The sequence below is a fragment of the Lissotriton helveticus genome, chromosome 1_1 (genome assembly GCF_964261635.1).
Source record: "Lissotriton helveticus chromosome 1_1, aLisHel1.1, whole genome shotgun sequence".
Classification (NCBI taxonomy): Eukaryota; Metazoa; Chordata; class Amphibia; order Caudata; family Salamandridae; genus Lissotriton; species Lissotriton helveticus.
The window spans coordinates 1,820,284,312-1,820,303,555 of record NC_136057.1 but is presented as its reverse complement, the minus strand read 5'-3'; positions in this window follow the sequence as shown (position 1 = coordinate 1,820,303,555).

Genomic DNA, 19,244 nt, shown 5'->3' with positions numbered 1-19,244 from the left:
GTTGAGCCACACTGCATGCTGGACTTAGTAGTTCTTTGCGCTGCATTGTTCGTTCATTTGAAGCAGATATTGGAGAAAGTGTTTTTTCCTTTAGTAGGATCCGATTTGTGAAAGCGAGTTTATCTGATATAAACGCGCTGTGCTGACAGACTGGAGAAGTTCCTCTGCCTTTGCCGCTCGGAGTGTGAGCCGGTGCATCCTGCACGGGAAGGCCCCCGTGTCAAAATTTTGTCATTTCAATTGCCTCAGCTTTTCAGGGTGCACTCCACAGTGCATTACCTCGAAGGTCATTTAAATCTCTCGCCTTCATCCGGGTAAGTACGTTCGCCTGACGCGTTTCTGTGGTCCAATTACCACTTCATCAGAGGCGTTCTCCTGCATTCAATTGAACCGCGCTGCTTTGACGCATGCTCATTTCTTAATTACCATTTGTGGGACTGTCATGATTTTTAGTTGAGCCACACTGCATGCTGGACTTAGTAGTTCTTTGCGCTGCATTGTTCGTTCATTTGAAGCAGATATTGGAGAAAGTGTTTTTTCCTTTAGTAGGATCCGATTTGTGAAAGCGAGTTTATCTGATATAAACGCGCTGTGCTGACAGACTGGAGAAGTTCCTCTGCCTTTGCCGCTCGGAGTGTGAGCCGGTGCATCCTGCACGGGAAGGCCCCCGTGTCAAAATTTTGTCATTTCAATTGCCTCAGCTTTTCAGGGTGCACTCCACAGTGCATTACCTCGAAGGTCATTTAAATCTCTCGCCTTCATCCGGGTAAGTACGTTCGCCTGACGCGTTTCTGTGGTCCAATTACCACTTCATCAGAGGCGTTCTCCTGCATTCAATTGAACCGCGCTGCTTTGACGCATGCTCATTTCTTAATTACCATTCGTGGGACTGTCATGATTTTTAGTTGAGCCACACTGCATGCTGGACTTAGTAGTTCTTTGCGCTGCATTGTTCGTTCATTTGAAGCAGATATTGGAGAAAGTGTTTTTTCCTTTAGTAGGATCCGATTTGTGAAAGCGAGTTTATCTGATATAAACGCGCTGTGCTGACAGACTGGAGAAGTTCCTCTGCCTTTGCCGCTCGGAGTGTGAGCCGGTGCATCCTGCACGGGAAGGCACCCGTGTCAAAATTTTGTCATTTCAATTGCCTCAGCGTTTCAGGGTGCACTCCACAGTGCATTACCTCGAAGGTCATTTAAATCTCTCGCCTTCATCCGGGTAAGTACGTTCGCCTGACGCGTTTCTGTGGTCCAATTACCACTTCATCAGAGGCGTTCTCCTGCATTCAATTGAACCGCGCTGCTTTGACGCATGCTCATTTCTTAATTACCATTTGTGAGACTGTCATGATTTTTAGTTGAGCCACACTGCATGCTGGACTTAGTAGTTCTTTGCGCTGCATTGTTCGTTCATTTGAAGCAGATATTGGAGAAAGTGTTTTTCCTTTAGTAGGATCCGATTTGTGAAAGCGAGTTTATCTGATATAAACGCACTGTGCTGACAGACTGGAGAAGTTCCTCTGCCTTTGCCGCTCGGAGTGTGAGCCGGTGCATCCTGCACGGGAAGGCCCCCGTGTCAAAATTTTGTCATTTCAATTGCCTCAGCTTTTCAGGGTGCACTCCACAGTGCATTACCTCGAAGGTCATTTAAATCTCTCGCCTTCATCCGGGTAAGTACGTTCGCCTGACGCGTTTCTGTGGTCCAATTACCACTTCATCAGAGGCGTTCTCCTGCATTCAATTGAACCGCGCTGCTTTGACGCATGCTCATTTCTTAATTACCATTTGTGGGACTGTCATGATTTTTAGTTGAGCCACACTGCATGCTGGACTTAGTAGTTCTTTGCGCTGCATTGTTCGTTCATTTGAAGCAGATATTGGAGAAAGTGTTTTTTCCTTTAGTAGGATCCGATTTGTGAAAGCGAGTTTATCTGATATAAACGCGCTGTGCTGACAGACTGGAGAAGTTCCTCTGCCTTTGCCGCTCGGAGTGTGAGCCGGTGCATCCTGCACGGGAAGGCCCCCGTGTCAAAATTTTGTCATTTCAATTGCCTCAGCTTTTCAGGGTGCACTCCACAGTGCATTACCTCGAAGGTCATTTAAATCTCTCGCCTTCATCCGGGTAAGTACGTTCGCCTGACGCGTTTCTGTGGTCCAATTACCACTTCATCAGAGGCGTTCTCCTGCATTCAATTGAACCGCGCTGCTTTGACGCATGCTCATTTCTTAATTACCATTTGTGGGACTGTCATGATTTTTAGTTGAGCCACACTGCATGCTGGACTTAGTAGTTCTTTGCGCTGCATTGTTCGTTCATTTGAAGCAGATATTGGAGAAAGTGTTTTTTCCTTTAGTAGGATCCGATTTGTGAAAGCGAGTTTATCTGATATAAACGCGCTGTGCTGACAGACTGGAGAAGTTCCTCTGCCTTTGCCGCTCGGAGTGTGAGCCGGTGCATCCTGCACGGGAAGGCCCCCGTGTCAAAATTTTGTCATTTCAATTGCCTCAGCTTTTCAGGGTGCACTCCACAGTGCATTACCTCGAAGGTCATTTAAATCTCTCGCCTTCATCCGGGTAAGTACGTTCGCCTGACGCGTTTCTGTGGTCCAATTACCACTTCATCAGAGGCGTTCTCCTGCATTCAATTGAACCGCGCTGCTTTGACGCATGCTCATTTCTTAATTACCATTTGTGGGACTGTCATGATTTTTAGTTGAGCCACACTGCATGCTGGACTTAGTAGTTCTTTGCGCTGCATTGTTCGTTCATTCGAAGCAGATATTGGAGAAAGTGTTTTTTCCTTTAGTAGGATCCGATTTGTGAAAGCGAGTTTATCTGATATAAACGCGCTGTGCTGACAGACTGGAGAAGTTCCTCTGCCTTTGCCGCTCGGAGTGTGAGCCGGTGCATCCTGCACGGGAAGGCCCCCGTGTCAAAATTTTGTCATTTCAATTGCCTCAGCTTTTCAGGGTGCACTCCACAGTGCATTACCTCGAAGGTCATTTAAATCTCTCGCCTTCATCCGGGTAAGTACGTTCGCCTGACGCGTTTCTGTGGTCCAATTACCACTTCATCAGAGGCGTTCTCCTGCATTCAATTGAACCGCGCTGCTTTGACGCATGCTCATTTCTTAATTACCATTTGTGGGACTGTCATGATTTTTAGTTGAGCCACACTGCATGCTGGACTTAGTAGTTCTTTGCGCTGCATTGTTCGTTCATTTGAAGCAGATATTGGAGAAAGTGTTTTTTCCTTTAGTAGGATCCGATTTGTGAAAGCGAGTTTATCTGATATAAATGCGCTGTGCTGACAGACTGGAGAAGTTCCTCTGCCTTTGCCGCTCGGAGTGTGAGCCGGTGCATCCTGCACGGGAAGGCCCCCGTGTCAAAATTTTGTCATTTCAATTGCCTCAGCTTTTCAGGGTGCACTCCACAGTGCATTACCTCGAAGGTCATTTAAATCTCTCGCCTTCATCCGGGTAAGTACGTTCGCCTGACGCGTTTCTGTGGTCCAATTACCACTTCATCAGAGGCGTTCTCCTGCATTCAATTGAACCGCGCTGCTTTGACGCATGCTCATTTCTTAATTACCATTTGTGGGACTGTCATGATTTTTAGTTGAGCCACACTGCATGCTGGACTTAGTAGTTCTTTGCGCTGCATTGTTCGTTCATTTGAAGCAGATATTGGAGAAAGTGTTTTTTCCTTTAGTAGGATCCGATTTGTGAAAGCGAGTTTATCTGATATAAACGCGCTGTGCTGACAGACTGGAGAAGTTCCTCTGCCTTTGCCGCTCGGAGTGTGAGCCGGTGCATCCTGCACGGGAAGGCCCCCGTGTCAAAATTTTGTCATTTCAATTGCCTCAGCTTTTCAGGGTGCACTCCACAGTGCATTACCTCGAAGGTCATTTAAATCTCTCGCCTTCATCCGGGTAAGTACGTTCGCCTGACGCTTTTCTGTGGTCCAATTACCACTTCATCAGAGGCGTTCTCCTGCATTCAATTGAACCGCGCTGCTTTGACGCATGCTCATTTCTTAATTACCATTTGTGGGACTGTCATGATTTTTAGTTGAGCCACACTGCATGCTGGACTTAGTAGTTCTTTGCGCTGCATTGTTCGTTCATTTGAAGCAGATATTGGAGAAAGTGTTTTTTCCTTTAGTAGGATCCGATTTGTGAAAGCGAGTTTATCTGATATAAACGCGCTGTGCTGACAGACTGGAGAAGTTCCTCTGCCTTTGCCGCTCGGAGTGTGAGCCGGTGCATCCTGCACGGGAAGGCCCCCGTGTCAAAATGTTGTCATTTCAATTGCCTCAGCTTTTCAGGGTGCACTCCACAGTGCATTACCTCGAAGGTCATTTAAATCTCTCGCCTTCATCCGGGTAAGTACGTTCGCCTGACGCGTTTCTGTGGTCCAATTACCACTTCATCAGAGGCGTTCTCCTGCATTCAATTGAACCGCGCTGCTTTGACGCATGCTCATTTCTTAATTACCATTTGTGGGACTGTCATGATTTTTAGTTGAGCCACACTGCATGCTGGACTTAGTAGTTCTTTGCGCTGCATTGTTCGTTCATTTGAAGCAGATATTGGAGAAAGTGTTTTTTCCTTTAGTAGGATCCGATTTGTGAAAGCGAGTTTATCTGATATAAACGCGCTGTGCTGACAGACTGGAGAAGTTCCTCTGCCTTTGCCGCTCGGAGTGTGAGCCGGTGCATCCTGCACGGGAAGGCCCCCGTGTCAAAATTTTGTCATTTCAATTGCCTCAGCTTTTCAGGGTGCACTCCACAGTGCATTACCTCGAAGGTCATTTAAATCTCTCGCCTTCATCCGGGTAAGTACGTTCGCCTGACGCGTTTCTGTGGTCCAATTACCACTTCATCAGAGGCGTTCTCCTGCATTCAATTGAACCGCGCTGCTTTGACGCATGCTCATTTCTTAATTACCATTTGTGGGACTGTCATGATTTTTAGTTGAGCCACACTGCATGCTGGACTTAGTAGTTTTTTGCGCTGCATTGTTCGTTCATTTGAAGCAGATATTGGAGAAAGTGTTTTTTCCTTTAGTAGGATCCGATTTGTGAAAGCGAGTTTATCTGATATAAACGCGCTGTGCTGACAGACTGGAGAAGTTCCTCTGCCTTTGCCGCTCGGAGTGTGAGCCGGTGCATCCTGCACGGGAAGGCCCCCGTGTCAAAATTTTGTCATTTCAATTGCCTCAGCTTTTCAGGGTGCACTCCACAGTGCATTACCTCGAAGGTCATTTAAATCTCTCGCCTTCATCCGGGTAAGTACGTTCGCCTGACGCGTTTCTGTGGTCCAATTACCACTTCATCAGAGGCGTTCTCCTGCATTCAATTGAACCGCGCTGCTTTGACGCATGCTCATTTCTTAATTACCATTCGTGGGACTGTCATGATTTTTAGTTGAGCCACACTGCATGCTGGACTTAGTAGTTCTTTGCGCTGCATTGTTCGTTCATTTGAAGCAGATATTGGAGAAAGTGTTTTTTCCTTTAGTAGGATCCGATTTGTGAAAGCGAGTTTATCTGATATAAACGCGCTGTGCTGACAGACTGGAGAAGTTCCTCTGCCTTTGCCGCTCGGAGTGTGAGCCGGTGCATCCTGCACGGGAAGGCACCCGTGTCAAAATTTTGTCATTTCAATTGCCTCAGCGTTTCAGGGTGCACTCCACAGTGCATTACCTCGAAGGTCATTTAAATCTCTCGCCTTCATCCGGGTAAGTACGTTCGCCTGACGCGTTTCTGTGGTCCAATTACCACTTCATCAGAGGCGTTCTCCTGCATTCAATTGAACCGCGCTGCTTTGACGCATGCTCATTTCTTAATTACCATTTGTGAGACTGTCATGATTTTTAGTTGAGCCACACTGCATGCTGGACTTAGTAGTTCTTTGCGCTGCATTGTTCGTTCATTTGAAGCAGATATTGGAGAAAGTGTTTTTCCTTTAGTAGGATCCGATTTGTGAAAGCGAGTTTATCTGATATAAACGCGCTGTGCTGACAGACTGGAGAAGTTCCTCTGCCTTTGCCGCTCGGAGTGTGAGCCGGTGCATCCTGCACGGGAAGGCCCCCGTGTCAAAATTTTGTCATTTCAATTGCCTCAGCTTTTCAGGGTGCACTCCACAGTGCATTACCTCGAAGGTCATTTAAATCTCTCGCCTTCATCCGGGTAAGTACGTTCGCCTGACGCGTTTCTGTGGTCCAATTACCACTTCATCAGAGGCGTTCTCCTGCATTCAATTGAACCGCGCTGCTTTGACGCATGCTCATTTCTTAATTACCATTTGTGGGACTGTCATGATTTTTAGTTGAGCCACACTGCATGCTGGACTTAGTAGTTCTTTGCGCTGCATTGTTCGTTCATTTGAAGCAGATATTGGAGAAAGTGTTTTTTCCTTTAGTAGGATCCGATTTGTGAAAGCGAGTTTATCTGATATAAACGCGCTGTGCTGACAGACTGGAGAAGTTCCTCTGCCTTTGCCGCTCGGAGTGTGAGCCGGTGCATCCTGCACGGGAAGGCCCCCGTGTCAAAATTTTGTCATTTCAATTGCCTCAGCTTTTCAGGGTGCACTCCACAGTGCATTACCTCGAAGGTCATTTAAATCTCTCGCCTTCATCCGGGTAAGTACGTTCGCCTGACGCGTTTCTGTGGTCCAATTACCACTTCATCAGAGGCGTTCTCCTGCATTCAATTGAACCGCGCTGCTTTGACGCATGCTCATTTCTTAATTACCATTTGTGGGACTGTCATGATTTTTAGTTGAGCCACACTGCATGCTGGACTTAGTAGTTCTTTGCGCTGCATTGTTCGTTCATTTGAAGCAGATATTGGAGAAAGTGTTTTTTCCTTTAGTAGGATCCGATTTGTGAAAGCGAGTTTATCTGATATAAACGCGCTGTGCTGACAGACTGGAGAAGTTCCTCTGCCTTTGCCGCTCGGAGTGTGAGCCGGTGCATCCTGCACGGGAAGGCCCCCGTGTCAAAATTTTGTCATTTCAATTGCCTCAGCTTTTCAGGGTGCACTCCACAGTGCATTACCTCGAAGGTCATTTAAATCTCTCGCCTTCATCCGGGTAAGTACGTTCGCCTGACGCGTTTCTGTGGTCCAATTACCACTTCATCAGAGGCGTTCTCCTGCATTCAATTGAACCGCGCTGCTTTGACGCATGCTCATTTCTTAATTACCATTTGTGGGACTGTCATGATTTTTAGTTGAGCCACACTGCATGCTGGACTTAGTAGTTCTTTGCGCTGCATTGTTCGTTCATTTGAAGCAGATATTGGAGAAAGTGTTTTTTCCTTTAGTAGGATCCGATTTGTGAAAGCGAGTTTATCTGATATAAACGCGCTGTGCTGACAGACTGGAGAAGTTCCTCTGCCTTTGCCGCTCGGAGTGTGAGCCGGTGCATCCTGCACGGGAAGGCCCCCGTGTCAAAATGTTGTCATTTCAATTGCCTCAGCTTTTCAGGGTGCACTCCACAGTGCATTACCTCGAAGGTCATTTAAATCTCTCGCCTTCATCCGGGTAAGTACGTTCGCCTGACGCGTTTCTGTGGTCCAATTACCACTTCATCAGAGGCGTTCTCCTGCATTCAATTGAACCGCGCTGCTTTGACGCATGCTCATTTCTTAATTACCATTTGTGGGACTGTCATGATTTTTAGTTGAGCCACACTGCATGCTGGACTTAGTAGTTCTTTGCGCTGCATTGTTCGTTCATTTGAAGCAGATATTGGAGAAAGTGTTTTTTCCTTTAGTAGGATCCGATTTGTGAAAGCGAGTTTATCTGATATAAACGCGCTGTGCTGACAGACTGGAGAAGTTCCTCTGCCTTTGCCGCTCGGAGTGTGAGCCGGTGCATCCTGCACGGGAAGGCCCCCGTGTCAAAATTTTGTCATTTCAATTGCCTCAGCTTTTCAGGGTGCACTCCACAGTGCATTACCTCGAAGGTCATTTAAATCTCTCGCCTTCATCCGGGTAAGTACGTTCGCCTGACGCGTTTCTGTGGTCCAATTACCACTTCATCACAGGCGTTCTCCTGCATTCAATTGAACCGCGCTGCTTTGACGCATGCTCATTTCTTAATTACCATTTGTGGGACTGTCATGATTTTTAGTTGAGCCACACTGCATGCTGGACTTAGTAGTTCTTTGCGCTGCATTGTTCGTTCATTTGAAGCAGATATTGGAGAAAGTGTTTTTTCCTTTAGTAGGATCCGATTTGTGAAAGCCAGTTTATCTGATATAAACGCGCTGTGCTGACAGACTGGAGAAGTTCCTCTGCCTTTGCCGCTCGGAGTGTGAGCCGGTGCATCCTGCACGGGAAGGCCCCCGTGTCAAAATGTTGTCATTTCAATTGCCTCAGCTTTTCAGGGTGCACTCCACAGTGCATTACCTCGAAGGTCATTTAAATCTCTCGCCTTCATCCGGGTAAGTACGTTCGCCTGACGCGTTTCTGTGGTCCAATTACCACTTCATCAGAGGCGTTCTCCTGCATTCAATTGAACCGCGCTGCTTTGACGCATGCTCATTTCTTAATTACCATTTGTGGGACTGTCATGATTTTTAGTTGAGCCACACTGCATGCTGGACTTAGTAGTTCTTTGCGCTGCATTGTTCGTTCATTTGAAGCAGATATTGGAGAAAGTGTTTTTTCCTTTAGTAGGATCCGATTTGTGAAAGCGAGTTTATCTGATATAAACGCGCTGTGCTGACAGACTGGAGAAGTTCCTCTGCCTTTGCCGCTCGGAGTGTGAGCCGGTGCATCCTGCACGGGAAGGCCCCCGTGTCAAAATTTTGTCATTTCAATTGCCTCAGCTTTTCAGGGTGCACTCCACAGTGCATTACCTCGAAGGTCATTTAAATCTCTCGCCTTCATCCGGGTAAGTACGTTCGCCTGACGCGTTTCTGTGGTCCAATTACCACTTCATCAGAGGCGTTCTCCTGCATTCAATTGAACCGCGCTGCTTTGACGCATGCTCATTTCTTAATTACCATTTGTGGGACTGTCATGATTTTTAGTTGAGCCACACTGCATGCTGGACTTAGTAGTTCTTTGCGCTGCATTGTTCGTTCATTTGAAGCAGATATTGGAGAAAGTGTTTTTTCCTTTAGTAGGATCCGATTTGTGAAAGCGAGTTTATCTGATATAAACGCGCTGTGCTGACAGACTGGAGAAGTTCCTCTGCCTTTGCCGCTCGGAGTGTGAGCCGGTGCATCCTGCACGGGAAGGCCCCCGTGTCAAAATTTTGTCATTTCAATTGCCTCAGCTTTTCAGGGTGCACTCCACAGTGCATTACCTCGAAGGTCATTTAAATCTCTCGCCTTCATCCGGGTAAGTACGTTCGCCTGACGCGTTTCTGTGGTCCAATTACCACTTCATCAGAGGCGTTCTCCTGCATTCAATTGAACCGCGCTGCTTTGACGCATGCTCATTTCTTAATTACCATTCGTGGGACTGTCATGATTTTTAGTTGAGCCACACTGCATGCTGGACTTAGTAGTTCTTTGCGCTGCATTGTTCGTTCATTTGAAGCAGATATTGGAGAAAGTGTTTTTTCCTTTAGTAGGATCCGATTTGTGAAAGCGAGTTTATCTGATATAAACGCGCTGTGCTGACAGACTGGAGAAGTTCCTCTGCCTTTGCCGCTCGGAGTGTGAGCCGGTGCATCCTGCACGGGAAGGCACCCGTGTCAAAATTTTGTCATTTCAATTGCCTCAGCTTTTCAGGGTGCACTCCACAGTGCATTACCTCGAAGGTCATTTAAATCTCTCGCCTTCATCCGGGTAAGTACGTTCGCCTGACGCGTTTCTGTGGTCCAATTACCACTTCATCAGAGGCGTTCTCCTGCATTCAATTGAACCGCGCTGCTTTGACGCATGCTCATTTCTTAATTACCATTTGTGAGACTGTCATGATTTTTAGTTGAGCCACACTGCATGCTGGACTTAGTAGTTCTTTGCGCTGCATTGTTCGTTCATTTGAAGCAGATATTGGAGAAAGTGTTTTTCCTTTAGTAGGATCCGATTTGTGAAAGCGAGTTTATCTGATATAAACGCGCTGTGCTGACAGACTGGAGAAGTTCCTCTGCCTTTGCCGCTCGGAGTGTGAGCCGGTGCATCCTGCACGGGAAGGCCCCCGTGTCAAAATTTTGTCATTTCAATTGCCTCAGCTTTTCAGGGTGCACTCCACAGTGCATTACCTCGAAGGTCATTTAAATCTCTCGCCTTCATCCGGGTAAGTACGTTCGCCTGACGCGTTTCTGTGGTCCAATTACCACTTCATCAGAGGCGTTCTCCTGCATTCAATTGAACCGCGCTGCTTTGACGCCTGTTCATTTCTTAATTACCATTTGTGGGACTGTCATGATTTTTAGTTGAGCCACACTGCATGCTGGACTTAGTAGTTCTTTGCGCTGCATTGTTCGTTCATTTGAAGCAGATATTGGAGAAAGTGTTTTTTCCTTTAGTAGGATCCGATTTGTGAAAGCGAGTTTATCTGATATAAACGCGCTGTGCTGACAGACTGGAGAAGTTCCTCTGCCTTTGCCGCTCGGAGTGTGAGCCGGTGCATCCTGCACGGGAAGGCCCCCGTGTCAAAATTTTGTCATTTCAATTGCCTCAGCTTTTCAGGGTGCACTCCACAGTGCATTACCTCGAAGGTCATTTAAATCTCTCGCCTTCATCCGGGTAAGTACGTTCGCCTGACGCGTTTCTGTGGTCCAATTACCACTTCATCAGAGGCGTTCTCCTGCATTCAATTGAACCGCGCTGCTTTGACGCATGCTCATTTCTTAATTACCATTTGTGGGACTGTCATGATTTTTAGTTGAGCCACACTGCATGCTGGACTTAGTAGTTCTTTGCGCTGCATTGTTCGTTCATTTGAAGCAGATATTGGAGAAAGTGTTTTTTCCTTTAGTAGGATCCGATTTGTGAAAGCGAGTTTATCTGATATAAACGCGCTGTGCTGACAGACTGGAGAAGTTCCTCTGCCTTTGCCGCTCGGAGTGTGAGCCGGTGCATCCTGCACGGGAAGGCCCCCGTGTCAAAATTTTGTCATTTCAATTGCCTCAGCTTTTCAGGGTGCACTCCACAGTGCATTACCTCGAAGGTCATTTAAATCTCTCGCCTTCATCCGGGTAAGTACGTTCGCCTGACGCGTTTCTGTGGTCCAATTACCACTTCATCAGAGGCGTTCTCCTGCATTCAATTGAACCGCGCTGCTTTGACGCATGCTCATTTCTTAATTACCATTTGTGGGACTGTCATGATTTTTAGTTGAGCCACACTGCATGCTGGACTTAGTAGTTCTTTGCGCTGCATTGTTCGTTCATTTGAAGCAGATATTGGAGAAAGTGTTTTTTCCTTTAGTAGGATCCGATTTGTGAAAGCGAGTTTATCCGATATAAACGCGCTGTGCTGACAGACTGGAGAAGTTCCTCTGCCTTTGCCGCTCGGAGTGTGAGCCGGTGCATCCTGCACGGGAAGGCCCCCGTGTCAAAATTTTGTCATTTCAATTGCCTCAGCTTTTCAGGGTGCACTCCACAGTGCATTACCTCGAAGGTCATTTAAATCTCTCGCCTTCATCCGGGTAAGTACGTTCGCCTGACGCGTTTCTGTGGTCCAATTACCACTTCATCACAGGCGTTCTCCTGCATTCAATTGAACCGCGCTGCTTTGACGCATGCTCATTTCTTAATTACCATTTGTGGGACTGTCATGATTTTTAGTTGAGCCACACTGCATGCTGGACTTAGTAGTTCTTTGCGCTGCATTGTTCGTTCATTTGAAGCAGATATTGGAGAAAGTGTTTTTTCCTTTAGTAGGATCCGATTTGTGAAAGCCAGTTTATCTGATATAAACGCGCTGTGCTGACAGACTGGAGAAGTTCCTCTGCCTTTGCCGCTCGGAGTGTGAGCCGGTGCATCCTGCACGGGAAGGCCCCCGTGTCAAAATTTTGTCATTTCAATTGCCTCAGCTTTTCAGGGTGCACTCCACAGTGCATTATCTCGAAGGTCATTTAAATCTCTCGCCTTCATCCGGGTAAGTACGTTCGCCTGACGCGTTTCTGTGGTCCAATTACCACTTCATCAGAGGCGTTCTCCTGCATTCAATTGAACCGCGCTGCTTTGACGCATGCTCATTTCTTAATTACCATTTGTGGGACTGTCATGATTTTTAGTTATATATATGTATTTTTTAAAAGGCCGGGCCCTGAGGGATGGGTTTCCCGGGGACGAAACCGCCCTGGGGAGGAGGACCACATGGCCCCCTCCCTTAAAAAATAAATACCTCATGTCCGGCACTGGGGAATGGGTCGCAGGGGCAAAAATCTGCCTCTGGAGGGTGCCACACAGCCCCCCTCCCTTTTTATTACTAATTCTTTTTTAATGGGTCAGACCCCAAGGGAAGGGGTCCCCGGGGCACAAAAGGTAAAGGAAAGGGGGGCCACACAGCCCCCTTTATAATATGAAAAACAAATGGAAGTTGTCAACTCACTGAGGCCCCACCCCCTTTCTTCACTACTCTGGAAACAAGCCTCCTGGTGCATACTTGGTTGGAGGATGAAGTGACCTTCATTGCTGAGGGTTCTTAGGGGCCAACTAGCCTACCTGTTACCTCCCGTAAGCCCACACAGCTGGATTGCTGAAAGAAGGCTGGAGGCCATGACCCTTTTCCCACCACTATGCAAACGCACCTCTCGGCGCACTGCTGGTGGGGTGATGAGGTCCTCTTGCCTCTTGAGGGCCTCGGGAGTAAAGTAGACTTCATCCCCCAAGCAGTAGTGCACCAGGAGGCACGTTTGCAGAGTGGTTGAGAAAGGGTGTGTGGCCTCTGACCACCTCTCAGTAATCCAGCAGTGTGGGGGCTTACGTGAAGTAACAGGAGGGCTAGTTGGTCCTCAGAGACCCTCAAGAGGCAAGGGGACTCCATCACCCAAACAAGAGTGCGTAAGGAGGTGTGTTTGCAGAGTGGTGGAGGAAGGAGTAGTGGCCTGTGACCATCTCTCAGCACTCCTACTGTGTGGGGCTTACTGGAGGTAACAGGTAGGATAGTTGGCCCCTAAGGACCTCTAGGAGCAAAGAGGACTTCATCCCCAACCAAGAGCGTGCCAGGAGGCGCGTTTGCAGAGTTGTGGACAAAGGGGGCATGGCCTGCTATCAGAACCCTAGCAATTCTGCTGTGTGGGACTTACTGGAGATAATAGGAGGGGTAGTTAGCCCCCAAGGATGTCCTTAGGAGCAAACTACCCCTCCTGTTCTCTCCTGTAAGTCCCACAAAGTGGGATTGCTCAGAGGTCTTCTGAGGCCACCCCCTCCTTTCTCCACCACTCTTTAACCGTACCTGCTGGTCCACTACTAGTTGGGGGATGAAGTCCACTTTACTCCGGAGGGCTTATTGGGGCCAAGAAGCCCTCCTGATACCTCCGATAAGTGATACACAGAGGAATTCCTGAGCGCTAGTTGGAGGCACAGTCCCTTTTCTCCACCACTCTGCAAATGTTAAAAAAACCATAGAAATTCACTGAAAAAAAAACACGTTTCAGGGACGGTATAGTTAGAAATTAGCATTTCAAAAAACCTTAGAAATTCACTGAAAAAAAACAGGTTTGAGGGACGTTATCATTAGAAATTAGCATTTAAAAAACCTTAGAAATTCACAGAAAAAACACAGGTTTCAGGGACATTATAGTTAGGAATTAGCATTTAAAAAAGGTTATAGAGACGTTATAGTTAAGCTGATATTTCACTCATACAAAACCAGAGAAATACAGCCATTATAGTTAGCTGAACTAACTATAAATCGCACCCCTGCAATGCACTACTGATGACGTCACATATTACATCACTCATGACGTGGTCAGTGACATCACTGATGACAACAGGAGGGAAAGCGTTGGATTTAGGTGGGGTGAAATGTACTATTCCCACTACAAACAGCAACATACTAGGGAAATTGTCAAATTGCAAAGGTTAATTTCTCTATTCCAGCTGTAGTCTAACCAGAATAGGGAAAGTATTTCACTTCAAACTCATTACATATATAAGTAACACTATTAATGTTGAAAGAATATATTAAACCGTTACTATAAAAATTATTGATTAACATAAATATATATGAACTTATGAAATAGTTAATTTACATAATCATTAGTCATTAAAATGTTTAATTATCAATTAATATATAATTGTTATTCATTTATTGATGTATTTCCCACCCTATACCCCACAAACATACCTAAAGTATAATGTAAAAAAAATGGTTCCATTATTTACATATTTCAATTCAATTACATATTTAATTGCTAGTGAATTGTTCACTAATTATTATTTACTTCACTTCCCAGTCTAGACCCCTGCAAACCTGACAGACTACAACTTAAATATAATTAAAATGAATAAATATTCCATAATTTAAATATAAAAAATTCAATTACATCTTTAATGTATAAATAATATTTAATAATAAATGAATTATTAATTAAATAACTTCCCACCATACACCCCTATAAACCTAACAACATGCAATTAAAATATTTGTACAATAAATCATATTCCATATTTGACATATCTAAAAGCATAATGAAATTATTAAATAGCAATTATTGTAAACTAATAATTACTTATTAATTATTAATTAACTTCTCACCCTAGACCCACAAACCTAGCAGCCCACAACTAAAATATAAGCAAAATAAATAAGTATTCCATAAATTACACAATTTAAGTCAAGCAAATATTTAATTAACAATTGATAATTAATTCTTAATTAATTATTACTTCATTTACTTCCCTCCATATGCCCTTACAAACCCAACAACCAGCTACAACACTATAAATTACCATATGAAAATTAAATCAAAAGTTCAAAATCACTTAAAATTACAAACCACACATGGAAGGCAAGATGGAGGCTGTGTGAACTGAGCGGGTGTCACTCCCCGACCGCTGCTCCGTGTTAGGTGATTTTCGGAGAAGAACGCTCTGCCGAATACCGAATGAGTAATGATTGAGAACGGAGGGGGAAAAAAGGTAAACTGAACTGGATGATTTTGCTCGAACATCAGAAGCTGTGGCAGCGAGTAGCGAAGCTCGGTTTGTCTGCTCTAAGAAGCCGGGCTTACCTGTGGACTTGGCGGGCTTGGTGAGCGTGGTCTGCGGGGAGAACGCGGCTGGGAGAGAACGAGAGTGAAAGGAGCAGTATGCTGCCGCGGAGAAATTACATTTAAAATGAGTCTGGGCTCGGCTCGGCTCTAGGGTGGCGGCGGCGGTGGCTGCGGTGGCTGCACTCTCAAAGAAAATGCCCACGACTTAAGACTCCGAAGCAACACGTACCCCCCTCCATGAGAGAAGCGAAAAGGCAGAAAGCAAGAACGGTTTACCGGGGATTGTGCGGCACCAGCCTGACGGCGCTGGGAGAGGAAGGACACCAACGGTTCCTGTAATGTTTTCCGGTAATCCGACAAGTGGCAAACAGCAAAAGCCACTGTTAGAGAAACTTTCTGCTACTGTTAACAATGCCCCCTTACCCCTGATGAATCAAACCGGCAACAATACTGGTATCAATGTAGCGGCTATGACCGAGACTCTAGTATGGATGAGACTTTGGAGACTTGTGTGTTAGTCAATCCTCATATGGCCCTTAGTGCTACAGTATTGGGGGCTGAGGGATTCTCTAACAATGGAGTACAAGCAGTGGAGACAGATATTGGTGTCACTTTTCCTCTCGGAGACTCTGCTGGGGATTTGCAGGAACTTGGGGATGCAGCTCCAGGCACCGCAGATGGGGAGAACTTTTTCTCGCTAGCAGAAGAATCAGATCTCAACATCACCAGTGATCCTGATAATAATGATGAGGTGACCGGAGACGATAGTGATAGCCCCCGACAACTGCGGACACCTTAAGAAGGGAAACTCATCGATCTAATAGATCTAGGAAGAAAGGTTTTGATGGTTCACGGCAAGAAAGTTTACATTCAGAGGCCAGTGACCACCTTCAATGGGATTATGCCTCTACGAACTTGGCAGCAGTGGGTGGGCCAGGTCCAGGTTTTCGAGAAGACGATCAAAGGGCTTCCGGCAGTAAGTCTGAACCAGTCCCCTCAATCAGCCTGATCTATGCTACACTTAAAGCCGTTCAAGTAGAGGCTTGTCAGGAGCACAAAAGAGCGCAACTAAGAAAATTCAAGGTACTATCCGCAAAACAACAAAAGCTTGCTCAGAAGTAGTAGCCAGAACCACTGCTTTCGAGGAACAGGTAGTGGGTTTTTAGAGGCTGGTCTAGAAAATACAGAGTTAAAGACAACGGCTAATGATGCTAGACTTGTGGATATTATGTGGAAGCTAGAAGATTCCGAAAATAGACAGAGAAGGAGTAACCTACGTTTACTTGGCATTGAAGAAAAAGCTGAGGGGGATGATGTACGTGGATTTGTGTTGAAACTGTTTAAAACAGCTTTTCCAGAACTATCGCACTGGAATTGGGAAACTGAGATCCAGCGGGAACACAGATTGCCCATAATGGCAAAAAATAACCCTGGTTCTGATTCTAAGCCTCGTGCAATTCTAATTTGTTTTGGGAACTTTTTGTTAATGCAGGCGGTATTCGAGGCAAGGCCAGATGCAAAGAAATCAGCTGAGGGGCAAACGTTTTTCATACGGCCCGTTTTCTGCCCTGCAATATCGGAGAGAAGATGGCAGCAACGGCAGCTGATTACCCCTTTCCAGAAAAGTGGATGCGAAGTGTACTTGATGAACCCTGCACGGCTGAAAGTCATATATCAAGGGAGGGTCCGTGTATTTACTTTCGGAAATCCAGGCTGAAAGCTACCTAAAGGAATTGATCGCTGGCTGAGAGACTTTAGCTGCCTATAGCCAAGGGGTTCACTTGTGGGTTTGCATTTTTGTCTGTTTTTTCATCGGGCTTCCTAGAAGAGAGGGATATTGTATTGACATAACGAGGTTCATGGTTTGAAAAAAATGGTGATTTTTCCTCTTTGGAGCAGTTTGTTAACTTTAATGGGGCTGAGGACCTTTTTTGCCTTAGTGAAGGGTGTGGGGGTGGTGGGGGGGATGAGGGTGGTGGATCCGTTCCGGGGAAAGGGGGTTGTATGTTATAATGGTTGTACATTTTGCTGTAAGGGAACAGTTCTGATAGGTTTCTTTCTAGATTATGGATCAGTATTTGTAGAATCACTTGTCACAAAAAATGGGGTGTATTAGGGTAGCCTCTTTCAATATTTGCGGGCTGAATGACCCAGTTAAAAGGCGCAGGGTCAGAGAAGACGTTAGAATCTTGAAGGCAGACATCACCTGCCTCCAAGAAACACATATTGAAGCCAGTCATAATACATTTTTGGAATTTGATGGGTTTCAATTAATTTCTTGGACAAAGCAGAAAGTCAAGACGAAAGGTGTTGCCATATTTGTACGTCGGGGGTTGACTAATATAGTTCGTTCTTCTGCCGATAAATATGGCAGGTGGGCTGTTATACAATGCTCTACTGATAATATGCTTACGCTTTGTTCCATCTATGGGCCAGTTTTGGATGATCCCGAACTTTATAATTGGTTAAGTTTAGAATTGGTGGGCTGGACATCCCCGATTATATTATATGGCGATTTTAACATTAACCTAGACTGTGCGGTTGATAATCACCCAGAACTAGGGTGCAACTACAAACAATTTAAATGTGGTTAGTTTGGAAAACCTTGTTTTCAACTATCTAGAAATAATTATATTCAAGATTGAGGGACAACCAAACAATGTCTGGAAAGGAGCCTTAATATACCGACCCCCTGGTGCCAAAGGAGACTTTGCAAATAAGCTACTTGAAATCATTGCACTACATGTTCTAGCCTCTGATAAATACCTCCTAATAGGCGATTTTAAATATCATGCGGAAATTCAATTTAATTCGGACAATGAAAACATGAACACTCTGGGTCTTGCTCAGAAGGTCACAGGTCCCACACACCAGGCTGGCCACACGTTGGACATCCTCTTCTTGAACTTCCCTGATATAACATCAGACCCTCCCATCTCATTACTCTGGACAGACCACTACTTATTAAAATTTTCCTTTCCCATGACCATAACAAAAATGGCATTAGAAAGTAAACTTATATTACGCAGACCCCTGAAAAAAATCACCCTACCCTTATTTTTAAAAAACTTTCACCCAGATGCACAATTTCCTACTACGAGTGCAAGTATTGCAGCACTACAATTTGACAAAGCCATAGGGACAGCACTGGATAAAATTGCTCTTCTGAGCAAAGTCAAGCGCAAGATCAGAACTGCTCCTTGGTTCACTGTGCAATTAAAAATCATAAAATCTAAATGCAGAACCGTGGAGAAAAATGGCGGAAAAGCAAAGATCAGGCAGACCGAAAAACATACAAATTATTGCACTCTAGTTATATGAGTGACATAAAGTCAACAAAGTGAGCATTCCTTATGTAGCGGATAAATAAAGCTCAAAATTCCTCTAAAGAACTCTTCTAAATCATGTAAGAATTTACCATCTCTAGTAGTTCATCAGCAATACCGAATTGCCTAGAGTGGACCAATGCTCTTTCTAAATTCTTTGAGGATAAAATCACTACTATTCATCTCTCTTTCCCCCCCCACCAAAATATAATACAGTCTGATGCCCTGGCAACATTGCCACCTGACCCTCCCTATATAATGAATGAATTTGCAAAATTTGATTGCGATGCGACCATGTCATCCGGGTTGAAAATAAAATCTGGGTCTCCTTCTGATCACATTTCCCCCAAACTTTTTTCTAAACTTGCACCGGCACTAGTGGAACATCTGACCAACCTTTTCAATAAATCACTCACGGATGCAGAATTTTCTACAATATGGAAAGCAGCAAAAATCAGACCTATTTTGAAAAAGCCCATGGCCGACCCCAACATCCTTCTAAATTATCGACCCATCTCATTACTTCCATATTTTGGAAAAATGCTTGAATCCTTTGTCAACAAACAGCTTGTGAGCCACCTCGAAAATCATGGGCTCCTGGACCCTTCGCAATCTGGCTTTAGGGCATTACACAGTACGGAAACTGCGCCAGACGAGGTTGCCGACAATATCAGACTGGCGTTAGACAAACGCCAGTGAACCGTCCTTGTCCTGCTCGACCTATCTGTAGCCTTTGACACCATCTCCCACCGTGTCTTAATTCAACGGCTGTGGGAGACTGGTGTCAGAGG